Raw genomic sequence first — 9,422 nt, forward strand, 5'->3', positions numbered from 1 at the left:
TGATGTTTGTAGTGTGGAGCTTAGCGTCAGAGTGTTTGTGTTGGAGCGACTCAGCGCGGTGGGAGAGTTCATGGTCAACCTCTTCCAGAGAGAGATGGAGACACTAGAAACTCTGCTGGAGACACAAAACAAACGGCTGGACATTGATTTTGATATGGACATCGATCTACACACTGCAGGTTAGTAGACTCTGAACAACACCAGCTTAGCTATTAATAGCATTAAGCTATCTGAACTGAACTACATTTACCATTAGTTATACTAGCCCTAGAATGTCTGTGAACATACATAAATTACATATATTCCTGTATACACAGCCATAGATCGGATGCCTCCGCTCCCAGTGAGCAAGGAGACATGGGTGGCATAAATGTGCTCTGCGCTCACCCACCCGTTTGTACTCACCCAATAAATAATTCCAAAGACGTGGAGTGAGATATTGTCCTCTAGTTTCACATCCATGTAAAAGTTCTGGCAGAAAACGCTTATTTATTCAAATATCTCTCATCTTTTCAAACATCTCTCATATCTTTTCACGGGGTTGCACACGGAAGACATTTTCTCAGGGCGAGGGGTCCGGAATGACAGCTGGACTTCCATTTATGACAGTCACTCGCAGGGCAGAGTTTTCTGCTGCAGCCTAGGCTCCAGAGACACAGCGCGCGCAGTGCCTTTTAAATCCATTCTCTGCAGCTGTAAGAAATTAATATCAAACCGAAAGAGCACGTTTCATAAGGGCGTATTTCATTCTAAAGGACAAGTGTAGGTTACATTAATGATAATAAAACATATCTTTTAAACGATGGTTATCCTGACAAAATGAATAGGAGAATAAATGTCATATTTGAGTTGAGAAAAGCACTTTGAGTTGCTCTGCTGATGCTACCTTCTCTCTCCTCCTGTCTGTGTGTAAAGAGGTTTCATCTGAATATGAGGAGAGGAGATCCAGTCTGGTCCTGGAGGAACCACAACCTCCACAACATCAGGAGAGGAGATCCAGTCTGGTCCAGGAGGAACCACACCCTCCACAGATTAAAGAAGAACAACAGGAGAGGAGATCCAGTCTGGTCCAGGAGGAACTACAACCTCCACAGATTAAAGACGAACAGGAAGAGGAGACTGGTGAGTCAACTTTGACATTACTACGTAGGAAGATGTGGTGCAATACTCTCTCAGGTAAAACATTTTTTATTTGTATTAGTATTATTCTAACAAGACTAAAAGGTCAATCAGACTATGTGAACCCAGACTATGTGACCCCCCCCCCCCCCCCCCCATAACTTGTGCGTGTGCGTGAGACCATTTTAAGCATGAGACATGTAAGGCTGTCCCCAAACATTCAGGGTTCGAACGTTCGCTCGTTAGGGTTGGCACTCGAATCTTAATTAATGGGCTTGAACCATTCGCTTTGTTTGTTTTTTTTTCCTTTTTTTTAACTCGAAAATATATCTCGGCGAGATATATCTGACAGGCATTCAAAAGGAACTCAAATGTGATGTTAACGTCCTGTAAGTAGACTTAGAAGTAAAACTAGTGTTGACTAATCATTACAAGTGGCTCTTATTTTGAAGAGGAAGTCAGTGCACAGGAAGTCCGTTTCAATTTACAATTAGAATTTAGGCATTTAGCAGACGCTCTTAATCCAGAGCGATTTACATTAAGCAATAACAAAAGCATGGCATACATCACATATATAAAAAGTAGTTATCATGAATCATGCGTAAACTAAGAACGTAACAGTGGAGTATCTATGTAAACTATACATACTATACTATATTATATATTATACATGTGTACTATAAAGTGCTATGACTACATAAAATGCAATTCTAGTGCTGTCTACGTAACAAGCTATAAGTCTGTTTAAAATACTATCTAAGTCTACATAAAGTGCTATCTAAGGGGCTAGGGCAAGTGCTACGGGCCAGGAGAAGTGCTACGGGTCAGTTGTAAACAAGCTACTATGACACTTTCCCAAAGTTACGTGCTCCTCTCATAGTCATAGTGGTAGTCACTAAACCACGCGACCATAATTATTTACAATATGAAAACCATGCATCTTGAACAACACTGGGATTATTTATGGAACCTGCAGCAGTAGGTGAGTAATTACTTTTATCTATGTTGGACGTTTGTTTTGGTTTGGTTGAGCTGCTAACAAAAGTCCTCCTTCTGCTTAACGACTAGCCTACACAAATACACTGTCTGTGAGCATCTTTATCTTTTGCATCTGCCCGTGTGTGGGAAGCATAACATTGTGGCGTAGAAACGTCCGTATGCAGCTTGAATGTCCCTCCTAAAGGCCTCACCGTGGGGTTGTTGGGCTTCCTTCTCACGGAAGACACATGCTGGGGCGCCAACCCATACTGATCCCGGGTGCCATCTACATTCCGGCTGTCACCCGTCTCTCCGGTGGTCACCAGACTATTCCTGGTTGTTCAGTTGTTCAGTAAACCTTTATTGAATGATAAGTACAAGTTGTTTTTACTGGTGATTTCCACAGAGCACCACAGGGAGAGGTCTACAGTGTCTAGAGAGATGGCCTCCAAAAGACATTCAACGGTGTCAGAGGAACAGCCAGAGGTGGACCAGAGACGTGGACTGTTTGATGCAAAGATGCAACCTGTAGTAAAGTTATACCGTATAGGTATGTGCTGTTTTGTTTACTTACTTACATAAAGGGATATTTCACACAAAATAATTGTGGGTAATGTTCTACCTCGGGCTTTGGACAGTTTTTAATTTGCTCCATTCAGTATTTAGATATTTTATATTCATTTTTTGAGCAAAGCCCATTGTAACTTCAAACTCCATTTTAACCATCGTAGATACACAGAAAACACCCATCCCTGGTTCTAGTGATTGATATTGTCCTTCCTTAGAGAGGGACAGCCATAGCTGAATGGGTAGAGACGCCTGTTTAGGAAACGGAATGTACAACAGTGATGTTGTTAGGTCTGCAGTGGGTCCCAGGACCCATGTTTTTTTTTTTTTTAATTGTAATTGTTTGATATTATTGCATTTATACAAATCATGCATCAACTAAAGATTAAGACCTGGAGTCACCACTACACACTATGTAGGACACACTCAAAGATCATTGTATTATTGGAACATGTTTGTTAAGTTTGTGTCAATTGTTTTCAGTTTTCTTTTCTTTTTTTCTTGTAGTGTAATATTGTCATAACCTTCTGTTGAACACTTATTTGTAACTATACTATAACTATACTATACTATACCATACTATACTATACTATACTATACTATTCAAATGCAACATTATAATCAATACAAACAAAAGATGTCTTCTAACATCTTTACTTGGACAAGTAAGTAAATGATCTTGTCCAAATGACAAGTGGCTCAAAAATGTAATGTCAAGCCCTGAAAACTGTCTTTGATTAGAAATGGAGAAGATGATGTTCCTCCAAAAATGCAAAGTTCAAACATTAAAGGTTTTTCTCTCTTTGTGTCTTTTTTTCTAGCCGTCTCGCACCTCCCTGTGTGTAAAGAGGAGGTTTTCACTGAACAACCGGAGAGAAGCTCCAGTCTGGTCCAGGAGGAACCACAACCACCACAGATTAAAGAGGAACAAGAGGAGCTACTTCAAAGACCAATGGAGGCTGATGGGTCAACGTTGACATTACTAGCAGTGAAAAGTGAAGATGATCATGATGATGAAAACAGAGAGACACAGCCTGTAGCCGGCACCTCAACTCAACACATGAAAACACAAGCTGATGTAGAGGACTGTGGAACATCACAACCAACTGGTGACGACCAGCTCCTCTCTTCACACTGTTATGAATCTGACACTGAAGACAGTGATGACTGGCAGGAGACCAGTGAAGGTCAGTCAACTTTAAACGCACTGAAATCACACAAGACACCACATGTGGAAGGACAAAGATTGTCTTTGAGCAGCAAGCTGTCCAAGGACCTGAAATCATCAAAACATACTCACTCCATGAGGAGCCACACAGGGAAGAAACGCTTTAGTTGTACAGACTGTGGCAAGTGTTTTAATGGTAAGGAAAATCTGACGAGGCACACAATGATTCATACAGGGGAAAAGCCCTTCACTTGTACATTTTCTGGTAAAGGCTTTATTCAGAGTGTTAATCTAAAAACACACATGAGGACTCATACAGGGGAAAAGCCCTTTACTTGTAACGTGTGTGGTAAAGGCTTTGCTCAAAGTGTTGCTCTAAAAAAACACATGAGGACTCATACAGGGGAAAAGCCCTTTACTTGTAATGTGTGTGGTAAAGGCTTTGCTCAAAGTGGTGATCTAAAAAAACACATGAGGACTCATACAGGGGAAAAGCCCTTTACTTGTAACATGTGTGGTAAAGGCTTTGCTCTGTGTTTTAATCTAAAAGCACACATGAGGACTCATACAGGGGAAAAGCCCTTTATTTGTAATGTGTGTGGTAAAGGCTTTATTGAGAGTGGTAATCTAAAAGCACACATGAGGACTCATACAGGGGAAAAGCCCTTTACTTGTAACGTGTGTGGTAAAGGCTTTGCTCAGAGTGTTACTCTAAAAACACACATGAGGACTCATACAACCCTTTAGTTGCAGTTAGTGGCAAATGCTTGGGTCAAAATGCACATCTGAGGATAATGAGGAGGAATCATACAAGGAATAAGTGGTTAGTTGTAATAGTAATAAATGCACATTTTCCCCATGAACCCATTTGAGTTGACAGACAATTGAATGATTATTCATTCTATTCCAGGATGACAATGGCAGATAGATACTAAAGCAGTGGAATCACATAATCTGACAATAGAGCGTCACAGCCCCGCCCCTTTCAGAACGAAGAGGGCACCAGAAGAATTTCCCATTAATTTCCCCATTGACATTTCATAAAGTATTTATTTAAAGACCTTTTAAGCCTTGGAAAAAGCCAACTGGATGGTGACGAATCATGACAATGAACAACAAATGTTGGGCCGGACAAATAATTAGATATTCACCGATATGTGCACTGCGATGCTCGATATCAACATGAGTGATTAAAGACATCACAATTTAGTTTCTTCTGTATCTTTTTGTATGTTATATTAGTAGATTATTTCGCTATGGTAACACTGTTTAATTATACCGTTGGATGTTTCAGACGTTATACCTTTATACGTTTGGAAACTCAAAACAGAACACAATAGAGGGTATGCGTGTGACATCATCAAACCAGGAAGTTATGCAGGAATGCCTACTGAGTGGCAAAAAACTACTTTCTGGCCTTGACAGCCCATACATCCACACAGAAAAGTCTTATCTGATTGCATTAAACAACATTAAACAATGTTAAACTCACTTTGCCTGTTGCTTTGCCACTCGATTTGCCACTCGATGTGCCATTCACTTTAAGAATGCGCATACTCTCTATAGCAAAATAAAGTTTGGCATTGGCAGAGATTTGTCACATTTGTCATGGGTGTATCCCACACATACTAGCATGTTCATTGTCAGCTTGTAGATTCATAAACCAAGTGTGATGCTATGTTAACACATTTTGCTGCACATTGTGAGCTTGTAGATTTGTTTCTTCAGTATTTTCTTTTTCTTTCTTTCTCTTTTTTTTGCAGGATTTGGAAAGCGAAAGTGCTTTTATGTGTCTGTATTTTATAAATATTGAACCAATGGTAAATGTACAAGAGCCACACAAGAGCTTGTGACTAAATATTAACTATTTTGGGTCCATTGGAATGAAGGTTCTTTCATATTCTGCACACTGCCTACAACTGCTAGTTTTTCTCATTTTTATTTTTATTTTGTTCTTTAACCTGTACTATACTCAAGGTATTTTAATTAACTTATTTTAATTCCATCCATTATTATTATTATTATTATTAGGGATCCACTGGTTAATAAAGTAGCAATCTGTAGAATATCCTTTTTCTCACGTATAATGAGAAAGAAGTTAATTTATTTAATTTCAACCTCAAGACTAAAGGCTAATACAACTTGGCAATAATATTATAAAAGCCATTTTTGAGTGGTGCAACCACTCCTATAGACAGCTATGTGTGTGACTTGGGTCTGTCCCTGTATCCCTGTAGGAGCACGGAAATAGCATTATAGCGTTTGTTCACCACCAAGTGTCACTGTTGCACAGCCTAACACACAGACACACACCAGGCCAGGGAGGAGGGCTTGTACAGTACAGTACAGTACAGTACAGTACAGTACAGTACAGTACAGTACAGTACAGTACAGCAGGGGTTCTCAACCCGTGGGTCGCGACCCCTCGGGGGGTCGCCAAATTATTTTAACGGGGTCCCCAAATTATTTTCAAAAAAATAATAAAAAAGATTACAAAATTTTTTAAAAAAAATCACAATTTTTCAAAAATAGCAGACCTACAAGCTCGTAGCGCGCCACTCGGTGGCGCGCTATGAGTTTGTAGATCTGCTATTTTTCAATAGCTAAATTATAACAATGCTTAAAACACCAAAAGGGGTTCCCGCCCAAAATGGTTTAAGGTTATTGTAGCAGTCAATTTATATTGGGGGTCGGGAGGGGGCGGGGCGGGGGTCCCGAGACATTGCCAAAGCATTTCCGGGGGTCCCCGGCCAAAAACGTTGAGAACCCCTGCAGTACAGTACAGTACAGTACCGTACAGTACAGAACCACTCACTTCAGATGGGTCTGATTTTTATTGAACAATTGCTCGCTCACTCACCTTTGCAGATGTAGTGTTTCTCATGCAGCAGGGATTAAACCCCGGTCTCCCACTCGCCAGACCAACACACAACCTGTCGTGCCAACAGGGCTGAGCCTGATTGGCACTGAGGGCTGTTGTGGGCCAGGTCTTGACTGGGTACTACACAGAGGTAAAAAATATATCGGATTTCATCAGAGCTTATGAATCTGTCTATTTGATTAATATCATATCACTGTCTTATGTCCGAATGACTGGGGAAATGGATCAAATCTGGACACACGACACAGCTATAATTTCTTTGTCAGATGGTAAGTCCACTGATGCGTTCTTGTGATTACATGTTGTCATGACATATTAAATGATTCACGGGACATTTGGAGTTACCGAGGCATGCATGTCTGGCGTTCATGTTGTGATCAATATACAGTAGCCTACAGTATAGCCCTATTGGTCCCACAGCCGATCAGCCTGAATTTTAAGCCATGCTCTGCAAGCCAGCTCTCCTCCAAAGGTGAGATATGAGCAGGCTGCCTCGTTGGGAACAGATGCACGACCATTTTGTCGTGGTATTTATATATATATATTTTTTTTTTTAAGTCACACATTCAACAAGTTTTGAACTGAGCAGATTGGCCAAAACGTCTTTAAAATGGCCACATTTTGCATTTCTTTCACCATAGTAAATGCTACTTTCATGGACTGGAGAGGGCAGACGGGTAAAGGGGCAGGGACTGAAGCCTATGCACGTGCCTGCCTTTTCTTAACGGTCACCAGTGGACCTAGAATACAGTACGACATGAAGTGACCATAATTTATACTCTTGTTCACTGTGACAAGTGTTTTGGGGTCTTCTCCTGGCTGGCAGGCCGGCCGGAGGATTGTCATTAAAGATGTGGATTGATCCATCATGACATGCTGTGGTCTCACTCTTTCTATACCAACACCTCTTAGTGCAGCGACACATTCCCATGATGACAGTCTGTTAAGATGTGATCTTTATTGTCTGTATATATGTAAACGATAAACCCTTATTCTGAAGTGCCACACTGGAAGTACCGGATATGCCTGTTACCCAATGTGTATATAATGACGCTGCTAATAAAGATGCTCGAGTTATTATGGTCACAAGCTGAATGTAAGTGCTGAGTCCTCATTCTTTTCCTCCGTTATGTTTGTTTATTCCGACTAGCTCCAGGCTATCTAGACTCTTCCTTATCGCTGTAATGGCAGCTCTGCTAACACAGTCTATAGCCTACAAAGTATCTGGTATTTTTGTAACCTCCAAAAGAAAAACTAAAAACAAGAAAGAATTATATTATGAGACCATCACTGCGTCAAATGTAATTAAAAAATATGACATTTTACAGAAAATATACAATATTCAAAATGTGCCAAATCGTCACCTATCTAAGAAAGGATTAGAAATTAATTTTCACAAGTTATTAAGGGGCCAAGCTAAATGGCCTATGGTCCCTTATTGTAGTTGTCTGTTTTTAAGGGGCTGCGCTCGAAGTGCCTGGCCCCTTAAAAAAATAATGCATTTCTGGCTTAACCGTGCAGTCGGGTTTCGTGAAACTTGGCAATATGGTAGAGGGGTATGCTAAACGGTGAGAACGCAAAGCCCACAGCCATTGGCCAAAGGGTGGCGCTATAGCAATCAATCAAAAATGCAAAATTTGAACAGGTATAGCTCCGTTTGACCGTCAACAATAAAACTTGGATAGACATATGCGTCTCCTCGTGTCGAACAACTTTCGTGTTCTGACTTTTGACCTCTGACCCTGGCTAATGCTGCATTCACATGGAATCAGTCAAGCAGTAGATGGCAAACCGTAAGTAATTTTAGTGGACGGGAGCAGGACGGTAAACGGAACAGGACGGCACGGCAGACGGCATCAATGTTAAAATATTTAATCTTTTTACCGTGCCGTCCAGCAGGTTTTGCCGTTTGCCGTCTACCCGGTAGCTTGCCCGATTCCATGTGAATGCAGCATTAGATCACCCACTATTTTGAATTATACATATTTTCTTATGTCAGCGCTCCAGGCCAAACCATGCAGTTGTTTTTCACGAAATGTGGCAATATGTTAGAGGGCTATGTCACCCTGCTTAGACACAAAGCCCACAACCATTGGACAAAGGGTGGCACTGTAGCACTCGATTGAAAATCAGGCATAGCTCATGAACCACAAGCTGATGAACCACCAGTAATAATTACTAGGTAATTAGTACTAATACATAGATAATAATTTAGACTACCTGATGTTGGTGTCCAGTTATCGGTGGTGGACAAAGTAGCCTACGTATGCTCAAGTATTCCTTTTAATGACAAATTAGTGAAATTACAAAGTACCTTTTCCATTTAATATCAATGCATCATGGATTCAAATTGTCAAAAGTGTGCAAATAGCTTATCTATCTATCTGTCTGTCTGTCTGTCTGTCTGTCTGTCGTCACAGCCCCTGTAGTTGGCCTACTAGGGCCTGTGTGTATTCCTATAGGCCTAGGTCTTTGCTTCCCACAGGTCCTGAGCATACCAATCAGTGCATTGGGAGTACCTGGCCAGTGGTCCCAGTGTGTTCTATAAAGGGCTGGGAGTTGGCCGGCCTAACTCAATTAAAATAAATTCATAGGAGCTTTATTGGCATGAGAAAACATAAACACAAACGTTTACATTGCCAAAGCAAAAGTGGAACAAAATAATCAAGATAAAACAATACAATAAACATGTAAACAGAGCTGTGTTAT

The 9,422-nt window shown here is 40.7% G+C and overlaps 1 protein-coding gene and 1 long non-coding RNA gene across 2 annotated transcripts in view; both read left to right on the forward strand.

Moving 5' to 3' along the window:
* The window catches only part of LOC306919443 (uncharacterized protein), a 461,602-nt gene that overhangs the window by 394,575 nt on the left and 57,605 nt on the right, over positions 1-9,422 (forward strand). The gene's annotated exons all lie outside the window — the stretch shown is intronic.
* On the forward strand, positions 984-3,571 carry LOC306919292. The gene is made up of 3 exons (XR_013789501.1): positions 984-1,122; positions 2,504-2,647; positions 3,486-3,571. It is a non-coding gene; the product is annotated as an uncharacterized lncRNA (long non-coding RNA).

This window comes from Electrona antarctica (assembly GCF_951216825.1).
Source record: "Electrona antarctica genome assembly, contig: scaffold_25, whole genome shotgun sequence".
Taxonomy (NCBI): Eukaryota; Metazoa; Chordata; class Actinopteri; order Myctophiformes; family Myctophidae; genus Electrona; species Electrona antarctica.